The sequence below is a fragment of the Columba livia genome, chromosome 9, assembly GCF_036013475.1.
Source record: "Columba livia isolate bColLiv1 breed racing homer chromosome 9, bColLiv1.pat.W.v2, whole genome shotgun sequence".
In the NCBI taxonomy this organism is placed as follows: Eukaryota; Metazoa; Chordata; class Aves; order Columbiformes; family Columbidae; genus Columba; species Columba livia.
In genome coordinates this window covers 9,658,496-9,675,300 of record NC_088610.1, presented here as the reverse complement: position 1 = coordinate 9,675,300, position 16,805 = coordinate 9,658,496, and positions in this window count along the sequence as shown.

The window sequence follows — 16,805 nt, the reverse complement described above, 5'->3', positions numbered from 1 at the left end:
CTTTGTAGTTACCGAATACATATTTGAAAGCCTCTATGAAAAGTCGGGACCTACATGGCAGATTTTCAGTTACTGAATGGTCAATTTAATGATGTAGATTAGCTGTATCTAAACAGTAAATGGAGATAGGCTGTTGCAAGGCTTTGATGAATCTCTCTGATGCATATCCCAGTTGATCAATTTTCTAATTGTAGAGATTAGTATTCTGCTTTTTAAACCTAATGTACTCATTACATTCTATTTGAAATGTAACTTAGATCAAGTATAACTTTATGTACATTTTTGTTGTTTTGCTGTAGCTAGTCCGACAAACACAAACCAAGTTTGAACTTGGCCTTTCTCTTTTTAGTGATTAGTGTAACGGTCTTAGTTTTTCACTTTATGTTAGTGTTACCCAACTTCTAATTATTTAGTTAAATCACTATTATATTTTTTAACAGAGCCTTCCATGCTGCTTTAAATGTTTTAAAGAAAAGTGGATGGTGTTGGTATATTTTGTTCAGCACAGTTAAATACAAACATTAAGAGTTTAGTAGCTAAAAATTTGAGAGAAAAACTACTTCATCACATGGATAGTTACTGCAATGGCTGTGCATAGCATGACCAACATTATTATGTATATAAATTCTGTTCATGCAGTATCTTTTGAGTATATGTAGGGACCTTTGTGTGTAAATATTAAGAAATATTTAAATAATTAATGCAGGAAAATTCCTGTTTTGTCGTTGTTGTTTATGTTCCTGGAGCTGAAGTAGTTTCTGCAAATGTGCAAATTATGGTTTTTTAACATTTTCAATATGAAGGCTACTAGTGTCAATCCATTTGCTAAAATACCCTCTCAAACACATGCAAATTCAAATAGGTTATCAAGTATACTGTTAATTTCATCTTTACACATGCAGGATCTTTAACATACAGAATAATTAAATATTTGTAATAGAGCAGTTAATTCAAGCAGTTTATTGCTGCGATTTGCAAAACTACATTGAGCTGCCTTGTTTTCATTTCATTGATGCTGGAACAAACATTTCTTTAATAAGGATGCAGCACATTCTGATTTTGTTGCAAAAGCTTAGATAAGGATCAGGCCCCCTCTGAATCACTGCTTTGACCTCTGACATTGAAAGTGCTGAAGCGCTTTGGCAGAAGAAGAGTTAGTCATTCATTATTATGCACAAGACTTTCCAGTTCTAAAGGGGCTCTGTGCTTTCTCTCAGATAGACTTTGTTTGTTGGAAATGAGAACTGTATTTTGGCAGTAAAGGACAAGAACTGAAGCAACTCTGCAGGCAGACTCATTATGACATAATCTTTCATTAATCCTTATTCTCTATTAATAGATCATGACAGAAGTTTTGCTTTGGTTGACCGTCTTCACCAGCAAGCTATGAGAAAGCATTAATAGACAAAGATCCAAACTCAGCTTTTAGGGCTATCATTTTATTTACAGTTTCGAGAGAGTCTGTATTATTACCTTGGAGAAGTTAATATGTTATCTGTTTTCTTCAAGTGCAACCTAGTTATGTATCTTAAAAATGTGAATTATCTATTGGAAAATGGATTATTTATATCACTCACCTGGCAGAAAAATACATGTTAAAATTAGGTGTTGATTGCGGACTTGGTGCAGGAAAAATATAGGGATGCAAGATGCCATCCGTAGTGGGAATGGCAGTGAAAAACAAAAGGACTGGAGGAAGAGAGCCTAAGTTGCATGTGAAATGAATGTTGCAAAACATGACCAAGAGAAGGAAAATCTGTCATCTTTTTATTTGGGAGAAAGGTCAGGAGAAAAATATGGAACATAACTGTGGAGTGTTTTGGAATATTTTTATTGGTAACATTTAAAAAACACAATATAGTTTTTATAAAATAAGAAAAAAGTCAAAAAGATTGAGGTTCATATTTGCCTCATGTAGTAACATATGGTCCCTGTCCATTCTCAGGCTATCACAGACAGTGGTGAGGTACAGTAAGTGGTGAGGAAAAATAAGTAGATTAATTTATTTTTTTTTGTATTGTCAACCACTAACTAAGTTAGGCCTGGTCCTTGTTAGAGCTGGATTTACTTGCATTAGATCCTGACTGTGCTATAGCATACAGAACTTCAAGATCAGTTTGCTTATCTGCTGGTGACAGAGTAGGCTGGTGGGGTTTGTTATACAAATTAGGCTTTGTAACGTGTATTAATATTTTCAAATTAATTTGAATATAAGCCAAAATGTAATTTCTGAAGCAACTGTATTCCACAAAATCCGTACTCCAACATTTGTTGATTTGAACTGCAGTCCATCTAAACTGCAGTGATCTGTGAGATTTTAGTTGTTTAAGGGGATAAATCAGGCTACCTCCATTGCATTCTGTGAAACTACTGTGATTTACATCCATTGTGAATTAGGTCACTCATTTTATTGCATCTTCTTATGCTTTTGTATCTCTCTGTTACGAGGTATTGTCTGAAATATATTTGATAAAAAATGGTGCAGAAACTCCTAGTGGTTTAAATGATGAGAGGAGATGATTTGTTGGTTTGACGCAAAGTGTTTTGGATCTTTGAGGCACTTCTAGGATCCAATGCCTAGAGAGACAGTGAGAAAACCAAGTACAACTGAAAACATAATAATTATTAAGGCAGAATTTTATTTCCCCTTATCTGGACAATATTTTATGTCTGAAATTCTCCATATATTATTCTTTTGTGTAGTTTCTTAGCATCCTGGCCTTTCTGTTCAGAAAGCTATGAAATAGGAATGGATTGTTAAATTTTTCCATACAGAAGCTTCACAATTCAAACACAGGAGATAATGCAATGTGTTTTACAATTTGTAGTTTTTATTACCATTTAATGTAATACTTTACACAAACAAAAGCCTCTACACTTGCTATGTACCGTGAGAAACTGTTGTCAAGTTTTTCTTCCCTGTGCCAATAACATTTATTAGTTCAGCTTTTCTGCTGAGAATTAATTTTGAATCTGATTTAAACATAACATGACCTTTCAGATATGGGAATAGAGAAGAAATAGGAAAATCTAATTCAGAATTTCTTAACTATTTTTGTTGTACTCTTTTCTGGTACTTCTTTGGGAGAATGGACAATGAAACTGACTTCGGAGTGTAGTTTTACTCTTGTTACTCTACACACACGCACATATAAAATGCTGATAGCTTTGACACAGGCTGTGGAGACGTAAAGGCCTTTGAGTGTTCAGGTCTTGACTAAAGCTCACTGTTTCAGCATCTCTGCTTTTAGTAGTTGCCTTCTGAAGAAAAGATTCCTGATAGTAGGCTGCCCTTTAATTTAGCAGACAAGCAGCGTACCAGAATCCGCTGAATGGATGCTAACACTGGCCAAATTCAGTCTGGAAATAAAATATCAATTTTTAACATTAGCCATCAGAGCAACTTATTAACAACAGGCTGAAGTGTCTATCATACTGAAGTTTAGAACTGAAACATCATGTATTCAAATAGGTGCTATACCTTGAATGCAAGTAACAGCCTGGAAGAAACATGAGGTGAACTTCCCCGCTAGTCTGTCATAGGTGGCTTTAAAATCAATTATTGTATTTTCTGAAGTTCAATCATCATTCGTAATTTGCTGCTATACTGCTGTATATGATCCAGATTAAATCGTCTCTGATTACTGAAGGTTCTGTGGTAAGCCAAAAGAAAATGATTCATCATGTTTTCAAGTATTCAAAACTGGTGGTGCCATGCTGACTTGGGCCAGTAATGTACTTATCCTGCAAGACGTGAATTGCTGCTAATGTCTATAAATAGTAACACTGTATTGTCTTTTGAATTTTGTGTCCTTTTGCACTGAAATCATGTCTTTGCAAAAAGTTGGTCTCCCTAGTAACCTCAGAAAATAAGTAGGGTTCAGCACACCCAATCAGCCATTTTCCTAATAGGTCACAGCTTAATATTCAGCTTTTCTTTGGACACCATAGCAGGCTTTAGGATGTTAGATAAGCATCTGTGTACCCTGGATTTTAGTTTCTTTTTCTTAAGGCTAGATAGAAGTTTTTCAGAAAATTAGGAGGTGGGTATGATGATTGGTTAGGAGGGAAAGTCACTGAAATTGTTTACCTGGAGATTTTTAAGTCACCATCATTGCAAGTCTTTTAACAGGTGAGGCAAACATCTGTCAGGAGTAGCATAATCATAGATCATCCTCAACTCAGGAGAGCTGAGGTTGGACAACAGGAGAGTGAAGAAAGAGTGAAGGCCAGACTAGTACTTAAGTTTTTTGCCAGCCATCCTCTCCCTAAACAAAACAAGGGTTTTCTCAGGTAACCCGTGGTATCCAGGGGATTCCAGGATCTTCTGTGGGCTGTCTCTCTGTATAAGAGATCATAGAAACAGCATAAGCTATAGAGGACCTTCTCTATTCTACTTCTAGGAGAAAGTGACTTGGAGGATAGAGGCAGTAGTTATGGGCACAGTTGTAGAACTGTCCATTGGCTGGGTGACATTGACCACCACCTCAAATGAGATGACAAGAAGCACCAAGAGTATTGATATCTGCCTGATCCTTTTCTTTCTAGTAGTAACCATGAAAAATAAGTCTGGCAGAGTAAAACAGAAGAGAGAAAAAAAAACCTGTCGAGCACGTATTCTCCAGAAAGCTTGCTGTTCGGGATGACCAGTTATCAGGTCTACCAGAAGGTCATCACCTTCACAGACAAGGTATCATCTAAAGTCATTGGGGATTTCACTTTCAAAGTCTCCTATGGTAGACCCGTTTGCATGGCGCTTCTAGAAGCAACTGATGTGGCTCCCACTTGCACCTTAGCAGCAGCTGTCAGGCAGTTCTCATTTCACCTGCAACCATTAACATTTTCCCAGGGAATGGAAAATGTGCCTTTGGAGGGCTTACCATTTAAATCATCCATATATTAACCAAAATTCCAAAGAATCACACACAGATGTTAGGAATTTTTCAAGTTATCTCAGAAAATGTAGCAGATCTATAGCTGAAAACAAAAGAAAATAAAAAGTTGGTGTTACATGACGATGGGACCTCTCAAATCTGTCTTCAGAAACTTCCTGTTCTACTACAACCAGATATGTTGTGAGGGACGTTTGGGGTCATAAACACATTCTCAGCTTTTTACACTAATACTAATCTTCAACTGCAAATCCCATCACTTCTCCACTCTTACAGAGCCTTCTGACACGGGCCTGTTATGGTAGGGAGTCCTCTCACTTCTGGCATTAGAAGGAGTGATTGTGGACCATTTATAGGCTCTGGGATTGCATGAGTGATCCAACACGTGGAAAATGGTGAATCTAGGTATTGAAAGGAAAGTGAATCGAAATTGCCACTTTTCATGGCAGAAGAATGAAGTTGTTATTGTGTCAAGCAAAAAACAAATACGTGTGTTTTTGTTCTAGAGATCCTCCAATATAACTGAAACTTCTAGCGACCCTGGGATGAATTTGATTCTGAAAGAAAACAAACAGCCAGAAAAATGGAACAGAACAAAAGTAACGGAAAGCATGTGATCCCAGGTCCTGTGTGCAGATTTAAGATCTCTACCTTCTAGTGCCTTTGCCAAAGAGTTTTTCCAAACCTTAAGCAAAGTAGTTTGGCTCATCCACATTTGGAGGCAGAGGCGTTAATTTTCATGGTACAGAGGAACTGTACCATGTTTGTTTAGAACTCTGTTACGTCAAACAAGTATTTCATTAGGGTGAATATTTATGTAAAATTTGGATATGCTCTGTGTACTGGAACAACTCTTCCCAAAAATATGCAGCGCTTCAGTAATGAGTTGTTGTTTTTCCCACTGCCTTGTACTGTTCTTAGAGATGTAAAGCAACACATCTTACGTTTCCTCCCCTTTTTGCACACAGAATAGAAATTACAGATACAGCTTAGCTTGTTTTGCCTGTGGATCAATGCCAGGAAGCAGTTTTGAAGGTGTTTTAAAATGAAGACATCTGGCAGCTGGCGTACTTACAATTCATTTGCCAAAGACAAGTTGCACGCTGTTGGAATTTTCAATTGAAGGTCACGCACCAGGTAAAAAATCAGTCAGGTGGAGCTCGTGTGTGGTGAACCCACACGCTTGAAGAATTGTCGGTTCAGAGATGTGTGGGTGGGCTTAAACTGTGAAGTATGTTTGTCTAATTTTTCCTCTTTAAAATGTGAAACTGAAAGCTGAAAAGAGGTCAGTAAAGCTGACGAGAAATCACAAGGCTATGATATTTCAGTGGAACCACCATCAATTAGCTTGAGCAAAGAGTGCCAAAAAAAAAAAAAAAGATGAATAAGAGAATCTGACATAATGTTGGACAAACACTCTGCTGTCAACTGAGTGGTCACACCGTTTTTACTCTAATTTTTTCAGTAAGAAATAGCCGAGAGGATTATTTGTACACAGCTTTCTACTGACAGTGAATTAGTAACAGTGTGTCATTGTGCATTCAGTTATTCAGTGACAGCCCTGAGACTAAGCTGTTTACATTAATTGATGTTTAATGGTATTAATGCAGTATGTTTCACCATTATAAACTTCCTCTCCATCATTATGGTTACTTACTAAGATACTAATATTTCTAAATCAAAGGATCTGCACCCAGAATGGCTTTACATATGTTTACATGAAAAATGCATGTCCTCTCAGTGTGACATGGGGAAATATTGTTCAGTTTTATTTCTGAAAAAATAAAAGCATGAGGCCTGAATTTTTTTTCTCACTTAAGCGTGTTTTACCTAAAAGAAGGTTCTTACTAGATATGCATAGATTCACATTCATGTAAAAGGAGGAAAATCAGGCCTAAGATACACGTATACTGCAACCTTTAAAAGCATAAGTGTAGAAGATGTTTTTGTGTTTTGCTAGATGAAAGTTTTCATGTGGCATTTTAGAATGTTGTGCACTCAGAATTTTGTTATACATACATAAGCCTATAAATGAACTAAGTCCTTGTGAGAACAGTTTGGACAATTTTGGATTTGCTGAAGTGTGAGAATAAGAAAAACTATCTTTGCTGCTGTTTCTGAGAAGGGAAGCTTAGAAATTAATGAACTTTATTCGCTTGGTAAGATCAGCACTCCTCCTCATAAAGCAGTGCAGAGTATCAGTGGTTTCTTCTGCTTCATAAGTACATAAAAATTTACTTTTGTCCTACTTTACCCAAAGCTCTTTGGCAGAGGGACCAGAGCAGAGACCCCAAATATTCTCTATAGGTGTTTCTTCTGAAGCCTGGCCCCTCAACTCTTAGGCTGACTGAAAAAATAACTCTTGTTCAAATAAACCTTTCTGCACATCTCAGACAAGAAGTGGGAGACACAAGGGATGCCTGATAATGGTATGCAGTGCAAGAACATGGACTTCTCTGCTTTTAAGGGAGTTATTTGCAACTGTTGGATTGTACTGCAGTACGGACTCATGGCTGAAACACTGAAGGATTCACTGGAGCCAGAAACCCCCAAATACCACTAGAATTTTATTCACAGCAACAAAAGATGTAGAGGTAAACATGTCTCTTTAAGCAATCTGTTGTTAATGGAGAGTAAAATTTTATGGGGAAAAAAAATATTTAAACCCCCTTAAACATGGTTTCTTACTAGTTAAAAACTCAAGCTGTACCTCTTTTGTTTCTTCTAATACATTGTAAGCTGCCCCTCTGGTGATTGCATTTTGGACAGGTGGAGTTTACAACAGTCCCTACAAGTTCTCCTGTTATGTCCTTGTGCAGCTTGCAGGTCAACAGTAGCATTAATGTGGCTGAAGCCCTGAGCATTACTGTAAAAGAAATCATTCTAATGTGAATTACTTTGAACCAAAGACTTTGGCAGAAACTGGTGTATTAAAAAAGGTGAAAGTTTCACTTCTTGAGATGTGCTACAAAATTTGTGTAAATGTAACTGAAAAATGTAAAAGGGAATGCAGACTCTAAAGATGAAATATGAAACTGCTTTGCAATGAGGATCTAGAGGAAATGCTGATGATTTGTCACAACTGTTCATCATTGCACTAAACCTGTTTTGTTTTCCTGCTCAAATTCCTGACAGGTAATGGCAATCTGACATTCTTACTGTTTTCATTTTACTGCAGAAAAAGTTCCACAGATAGGGGGCTGAAACCAAGTAGTGTTATTACTATTGCAAGGCTCTTAGTCTCTTAAGATTGATTTCTTGAGTAACATAAGCTGTTTCTACTGAAGTCATGTGAATATTTTGAAGTTACTCTTGCTTAATTTGTAATTTCATTACTGGCTGAAAGGAGCCCATGCTTATCCTGTGTAAGTATATTCAGCCATACAAAACAGTGTACTTTGCCCCTATAGGTGAGCCAGGGGGAATTATACACAATGTGTGGGACATCCTCAAAGTAACACATCTGAGAAAGTGTTCTGATTGGATTCCAAATAAAAGATTTTGTTAGTTCACCTTGGGCTTTCAGGTGGCTGTAGGAAATAAGTGTCTTTTTCTTCATTTTTATGTAAGGTATGATGCTTGCCAGCCTTATGCTTGGGGGCCTTTTTGACTTTAAGATTCAGTATTACATTGCTTTGTATTTTATCTTGGAACACTGAGTCTGTTGCAATAGGATACATTTGAGTTCTCAGAGAATTTTACAAATTTCACAACAGGGCTCCAAACGATGGCAGATGCTTAAGCCTACTGTTTGCTTTTGTTTAACAACAGGCTTGGTACTCTGTGGTCGTGTCCCAGGTCTGTTATAGCATTTCTGTCCTCATTGTTTCTCATGGGAGCTGAGACTCCCTAAACTACTTCTACTACTAGAGCTTGGTTTTGCTGACAAATTAATCAGCATGAGAACTGTTGATTCTGAGGATCACTTCTCCTTGGGTGCCAGTGGACCCAAAGTTAAACCTCCCAGAGTATCTTTAAAAGCTCTGCATAGTGGAGATTCTACTTCAAGTGGTGTATCCATGAGGATTGTTTTCATTAATGATTTCTGAAGCTTTAGGGATGAGGATACTGCCCTCATGTCTGTGTTCTGATTATGCTGAAAGGTTAGCTGTAAATGCAGTGTTTTTATTGAAGCCTTTCCTTGGCATAATGATGTATTTGGTTTACTATTGTTTTTGTTAATTCTAATGCCCCCTGCTGCTGAGGAAATGGCATGTGCTTTATAAATGGAATTATAAATATATAAAGGGATACAAATTTTAGTCCTCTAAGAGTACAAGCGGGTGTTTAGGAAGTAAGAAGTAATGCTATATTAGAATGCAATAACATTTTCTGCACAAAATAGATCCAAACACATACTGAAAACATAGTGAGAAATAACTGCAAACAGACAGTTACTGTGGGAATGTAGATATACATATATGTGTATATACATGAACTGCTTTTTACACATCTGTGGTGATACAGAACAGAAGGATTGGAATAAATGAATTTTAGAAAAATATAAAAGACCATCACTGGAAAAGAGACTAAGGTGAAAACTGAAGAAGCTTCAGAGACTTTTCCTGTTATTCTTGATTATTTGCTTTGTCTAAATGCAATTTTTTTCTGTTTTACTTTCTTTGAGACTGAACCTTTTCTGCTTTGGTAAAAGTACGCTACTTTAATGGGAATGAAAAGTTGAAGTTACAGAATGGATGGGCAACACAAAATTTTATGTAGGGAACTTTTAGTCACAGAATTTACTCTTCTGAATTTAATAATTTGGACAGTTTCATATGGATTGAAAATTGCTTGACAAAGAGAAAGATTACCAGTAGGCATTATCCTAAGGAAATTGGGAGTTAGAGACAATAAAAACTGTTTGAACAAGACTGAATTTGCTTAAAGACCCTGTGAAAGAAAATTCAGAGTGTAGGTAGAGTGATCAGTAAGGCAGCAGTACATAGATACGCTGTAGATCTAAACAAAACTTAAGGAAAAATGAATTTTGCTGAAAAAAATTGGTATTTTAAATGTAGTGAGGAAGGTGATTAATTGATGAATATTCATTTGGAGAAATAACCTTGGAAATGAAACCAGAGAAAATTCTGCATGGATAGCAAAGAGACACAATGGTCAGCAATAATTATTAAATGTTGTATTGGAGTAGTCATATAGAGTGGTCACCAGAAGAATACCCCTTGACATAGTGTCTGTAGGGCTATACCATATAAAACTCTCAAAAATACAAAGAACGAACTAACCCATCTATTTCTTCTAAATATTTTTAACTCATCTATATTTTTAATCTATTGTTATGTAAATCCTTTTATTCCTGTGTCTCATTTGTATTTCTCTATGAACTGCATTACTTGAAGCAAACTTGTCTTATTCTAGTCTTCCTCACAGACGTCTGATTGCCTTGGCTTTCCTTCTCATGAGGTGCAGGGAGAGGAACCCCTCTACCCAATGACTAATGCAGCACTGACTCAAGGGCTCTAGTGGGCCAACCCTATTTCCATTATTTGTATGTTTATAAAAAACGCTAACATTTAGTGTATGTATTTAAAACACTCACTTTCTTCCCGTTTAAAATCCTCATGCTTAGTGTCTTTCTCGTAGTCCTTTTCAAAAACAAACTAATACATGTATTATATGCACAATGGGTGGCTTAAACAGAATTCATGTTCACTGACAGTAGGGATCAAGAAGAGATATTAATTTTTTTTAATTATAAATTATTTTACCTTTGCAAACTGCAAGCTGAGTATTGAAATTGGTGGGAGTAAAGTCTGGACTTGTGTGAAGGGAGTTAGAGTGTTTTTTAATAGTTTCTATGCTTTACCATTAACACATCCTTTCCTTTTGGCAATAAAATGTGGCCAGGAGAAAGAACGTCTCCTCTCAGATACAACTGTTCTCTTTCAAAGAGGCAAGGGGAACGGGAATGTTTTCTCCCACATCTAAATGGTCACTACATGGCATGGAGGAAATGACAGCTATAAGACAGGGGCTGCCCACCTGCCTGAGAACAGGTGTGAGTTTACAGCCCGCATCAGGGACAGGGAACTGTAGAGGAATTTAGACCTTCAGCTGTGCAAGTGCCCAATTAAGATCAAGGAAACCTCTGAAAGCCGAAGTTACCTAGTTTATGGAAACTAGTTATGTGTTTCTTTTATTTTTTTTTTTTTTTTTTAAATGTGCAATACACGTTTCCTAAATTACAAGAATCATGAATAAGAAGAATTTTCCTCAATCTCCTCTAATCTCTTATAGTTCTACGAAATATCAGTTCCATTCCTTCAGTTGCCTATCTGTTTGTAAAGAGACTTAGCTGAGCATGATAACCTCAGAATATTTGCATTTTAACACATCTGGAAATGACAATTTGTGTTCTTATGCGTTGCCCCATTGGGTCACTTAGTACATCTCCAGGGAGCAAGCATTTTCAGCTGCCAGTGGGGTCAGCAGAAGCTGAGGTGGTTTGGCATTATTAGCCATGCCCTCCTGGACCGAGCCTGTTGACGTCTTCAGCTTAATAGTGATTTTTGAGCCGCTTGGCGATTTGGAACCAAATTCCACTTTCACATTCAACATCTTAATCATATATGAAAGCACTTCAAGTACGTACCTGAGGGCATAAGCGGCCTCTGTGTGATTAATGCATATAGCTTATTCACAGAACCTATTTGAAAATTCTCATAATCAGTATCGGAAAGTTTGGATAAGTGTATACTCCGCAGCATCTTTACCGCAGAAATTTTCTGTTGCAAGCTGCCATGCTCAAGTATGCATTTCTTTTATGAATGAAGGTCTTTTGTGCACAAGATTAAAATCCTCTGCCTCTCTACTATGAAGGGAAAAAAATTCTCTTTGAGAGTGCAGTTCATGTAAACCATTTCTTCAAAAACAGAGCCCTTAAATAGCTCCAAGTACATTTCTGTGTATGACACATAAATGTCCACTAATTGCATGAAGGGAGAACTGAGATTCCAATAGCAAATTCTGTAAAAAGTAGATATACAAAGAAAAGTGGAAGCATCTGTTTAATATATACGACATTAGAATTTAATTTTACCTCTGTGATGCTTTTGTGTAGCTGCAGTGGTACAGAGGAGCACATAAGCATAGTAGTGCAGTGTCAGCAGGTGCATGCCACCAAATTACTGCTTTTAATTTGCATATTCATCTGCTAAGAAGCATGTCATTATCATATCAAAGGGATACTAAGCAACATCTAGCTTCGAGAGATGTGGCATAGTTTCAATATGAGCAATTAATGCAAGATGAGGACTCTCTTTTTGTCATGTCTCCTAGGGCTAGCTGTAATCGGGCTTATTATTGGATACCAATAAGACTGAGGTACCAGTTGGCAGAGAATGAGAGAAGTACAGAAAAACAGAGCTCTATGAGGCGTCTTAACCATACACTTGATAGCAAACCAATTCTCTGGTCACTTTTTAAAAACAAAAGCTGCTACTATCCGCTGAATAAGTCTGATCAAAGATAAACATTATATGCATCATATCCTTAAAGTGAGACAAAAGAGGAAAAGTTAAACCAAAATAGACTATAGTTTCCATGAAATGAATAAGTAAAGCTGACTAATGAAATGTAGAATCAGGGCTCTTGGAATTCTGTGGCCCTAGAGAAACTGATTTATAAGTAAACTTTTATTTTAAAGGTCCTTGCTGCAATAGATCGCTACTCTGTGAGACAAAGGAGGTAAACGCAGATCATATGTGCAAGAAGGATGGCAGGTCTCATGTCACTGTTTTGTGTGAGGCATTGTGCCTTGTCAGCTCTCACAAATAATAGCAGGAAAGTAGATGGAGCCCTGAGTGTTGAGCAAATTAGTATTCAAAAATAGTTTCCTGTGGGCAAAGATCACTTTCTCTGGTGGACTGTTTTGAGAAAATATGCCAGAAAAAAAAATAATTACTCTTATGGGAATGAAGAGATGTACATAAGGATATCTTGGGTCAGTCTAGGGCTTGTTGTGATCAGCTCTGTCCAATATGTAGGGAGAAACAGAGGAGCAAGGCAAGCACACAAGGTTGTTTCTGTCAGCATATCCTCTGTGCTTTCACCGTTTTGCAGGGTCCTCCTAAGGCTGAGTTGACATCTGTGTTCAGCAGCTGTGAGTAAACTTCGGGAACAGTTTATACTCTGGCATAGACAAATGGGTCCCAATATGTGACTAATGGAAGATTCCTCAGAGTGGAAGAGTTCTCAGACTGATATTTCAGAGGGACAAATTTAGCCAGGATCTGGGTGTTAACATTTTGTTGTTGTCGTTCAAGAACATTTCTGCCATCTTTTATCTTGTAGTTTAGCCCTTTTGAGGAATCGAAGCTCCGCAGCTGTCAAAATATGTTCAGTTTTCCACTCTCCCCTCTGATAATCTGATCCATAAATGCAGAGACTTTGAATTTTAGTTTTGCCTATGTACAAAGAAACCGGAACTATGTTGACCAACTTCATTTTTTCAAGGAAACAGAAACTTTTTCCCTTTCTGTTACTGGGCTGTTATCTTCTGATACATACTAGTTGTATAGGAAGTCCTCCTTTGTGTATTGTCTTATGTTTAACTCCATGCTTGCCATTGAGATTGAATAATGTGCATGGATTATTTCCAATAATTTCAATAAAACTGTGATCTTACCCTCTTTAGACACTATTGAATTGGATTCATGGCAGTTGCTGCCACAGTCTCATGATAATAATCAGTTGTTAGTGGCAGTTAGTCATTATATTGTGAGAATGAGAAAGCAGCTGTAATGTTTAAATATCATGATTATAAGGTTAGTAGTCTTTCATGATTTATGCAATTATGTATAGGTACAATGACATGCTTCATGTCAGCAATATGAATATAGATAAACAGAAATATGTGCAACATCCAAGAGATAGCAACTTTTTAAAATTTTTCTAAACTTCCGATGTATTTCATAGCAGTTGTTTATAGTCAGCATTTCACAAAATAACCTTGTACACTTAGTAGAAGATAATTTCATACTCCTTACTGTCCCACTGGATTAACTGGAGAATCTTGAAATTGATGTTTCCCTACATTTTGAACACTTGGGAATGGACTGTTAGAGTTTTCTGTCATATCTATAGTAGTGATTGTCGCATTATGGTTCACATAGTGGTTGATGATAGCAAATTAAAGGAATTTTGTATTAATAACCTCTATGAGATTTTGTATACAGTTTTAGTGTGTTTCAATGGCTTTAAAATCTTATAGGCAAAGCTGGAACAAAAGCTTTTAAAACGCTTTCAGTGGTTTGGGGTTTTTATTATTGTACCATTTACCATTAGAGTGGGGAAAAATAGAAACAAAATATATTAGGTATTTTGAAATAATCATAGTATTTCAACCTGAAATGACCAAAGAAAAGAGAAAATCTCGAGGCCATTTGATGGTCTACTCCACTAGAGTTCACCAAGAACAGCATCTCTCATTTTCTTTTTATACCAACCAATAACTCAATTTTTCCAAACTGTCTTATTCAACAGCAGTTGTGGTATAAGGAAAATTCAAGGTATCTGTTCATCTGATCAGAAATGGATACCTTCTAACACAGAAATTAACTTGCAAAAACTCTTAAAGAACTAGAAGTTGCCATTGCCACTAAGCTATTAATCATGACTTTGAAATTAATATTGAGGCTTTGTAGTAAGGCATGGAAGAGGCATTTGAAGTGGTTCCAGTGTTTATTTTTCCTGAAGCAAAGTTGTGTTTTATTATAAATCCTAACCATCTATTTTTTCAGCAAATTATGAAAAAGTTTTTTAAAATGAAAAAATAATGTTGCCCTCATGAAAATATATGGGCTTCTCACCAAGGGCTAAACTTTTAGCAATCTTTTAGATATATGAATCATATTGTATAGTCTTAATCCAGCTGTTTTCATTCCAGCAAAACTTTTCGTAATAGAAAGAAATTGTATTGATGGAAAAACCACAGAGTTTAGTTTCCTTGTTCAGATTTTTAGCCACAATTTTCATTTTGGAGAAGGATAGATTAATCATGTACTGGATTCTTACTCTTCAGGAGCTATAGTTAAGGAGCTATAAAGTGATGCTGAGTACTTCTTTTTCCTTGCAGCCTCAGTTTCCTCATCTGTAACATGAAGTGATTACATCTTCCACTTCTGTGAATTGTTATGAGCTCTTACTATTTTTTGTAATAATAAATCACAGAAATTTGAGAAATTGCTATGGTTTGATTGACATAGCCTATGTGCAAATTAGGCAGCTGTAGCTGGTATTTTGTCTTCAGGAGCTGGCTCACGAACAGATTCTACATTTTGTGAAATGATCCTTTCTGGTAGCACTAAAAGAAGGATATCAAAGTAGTTAGGAAAAAGTATTTTTTTGAGAGAGAGATTATCACTTATTTACTTTTTGGGGGCTTAACACAGTAGAAACTAGTATGTAGTACATTTTTACAACATAAAGTAGAGATAGTGAAGAAGAATTAAAATATTGGAGGTTTTCCTTGATATATTACAGTATATAATTATTAATTCTGTTTATAATTTGGCATACTCTTGTCAATGATGGTAAACCTCACTTTATAACACAGGTAAATAACAACACTGTATACTGAAAAACTCAAAATATTTCACACAACTGATCTAGAATGACTGAGAAACATTGGACACTTCTTTCAGCCTCCTACAATGAGCTGTGTTTTCATATGTGCTTTGAATCTCACCTCATGTCAAGACTGGTTCAGTCTACCTTAAACATTATTAATTAGATGATATATTAGTAACATTTTCAAGGTTATCCATTTGATGTTTATCTTGTTATTTCTAATGTCACTGTTGTAAACAATATTACACATGAATTTAATTCCTGAAATTAGATGGAGCATTGATACGGGCCATGCCTTTGGCAACATGTCTGTCCAAGACTGGAGGTATGGTGCAAAATCTAGGTTTAATTTTGGCACAGTGTGTTTTTACTGCAACGCAAGTATAACGTCAAAGTACAGTTAAAAGCAGTCAGCTGCAGTGCAGATAGAGTTGTGGTGTCATCCATCCTGTTTGCTGAGTAATAGATTCTGAAGTCCATCTTTGAATTGTAATAGATTATTTGTGCACATCTTTCTGATGCATACTGTGATAGAAGGAGTAATCTGAAGTACCTAAACTCATTTTCCAAATGACATTGTAGGCTTGAGGGTTGAAAGAGGAGAGCCCTGACTTAAAAGCCCAGAGCTCCAGCTGCTGCAATAACTCCTGAGGATACGCAGTAAAATTTAAGCTAACTGTTGCTGCAGCAAGTGTTCGCTGGTTGTGGAGCATTTCCCTGACAATCCAAGGCCAATGTATCTCTCTGGTGTCGGTAACAGGGTCTGATTGTTCAGACTGAGGGATGGCTGGAGCCAGCCCATGCTTACGTGCGGCTTTCTGCTCTCTTGGGGTCCGGTCCTGCCTGGCACTCAGTACCCTCAGCTGCCTTTGATGATTTCAGTGGGAGCTGGAGGACTTCACAGGAGGGTGCTTGATGCCTTGCAAGATCAGATACTGATAATTGAATCCAGCAAGACAGCGGTACAAGAAAATGGTTTTATTTCCAATTTTACTCTGCTGAAGCCAGAGAGACTTTCCACAGCATGTTTGTAAGTGCCCAGAGACAGATCCTACAAGATGACACTGAATATTTGTGGTTTCCATTTGCTTCATTAGGAAAAGAGGGCCCTCAGTCTGTCACTGGATTAGAGGTTTTAATTGTACTTTGTTATTTCTTACCATGAGCAGAACTGATATTTCTCTTCAAACCTACTGAAGCAAGTCTTGTTTCTTGCAAAGATCACAGATCATCTTCAGATGATGAGAACTGAACAGAAATGACACTACTGACTGTGTAGCATTAAGTATTATTATAAATAAAGTTTAACATGCATTTAAAAAG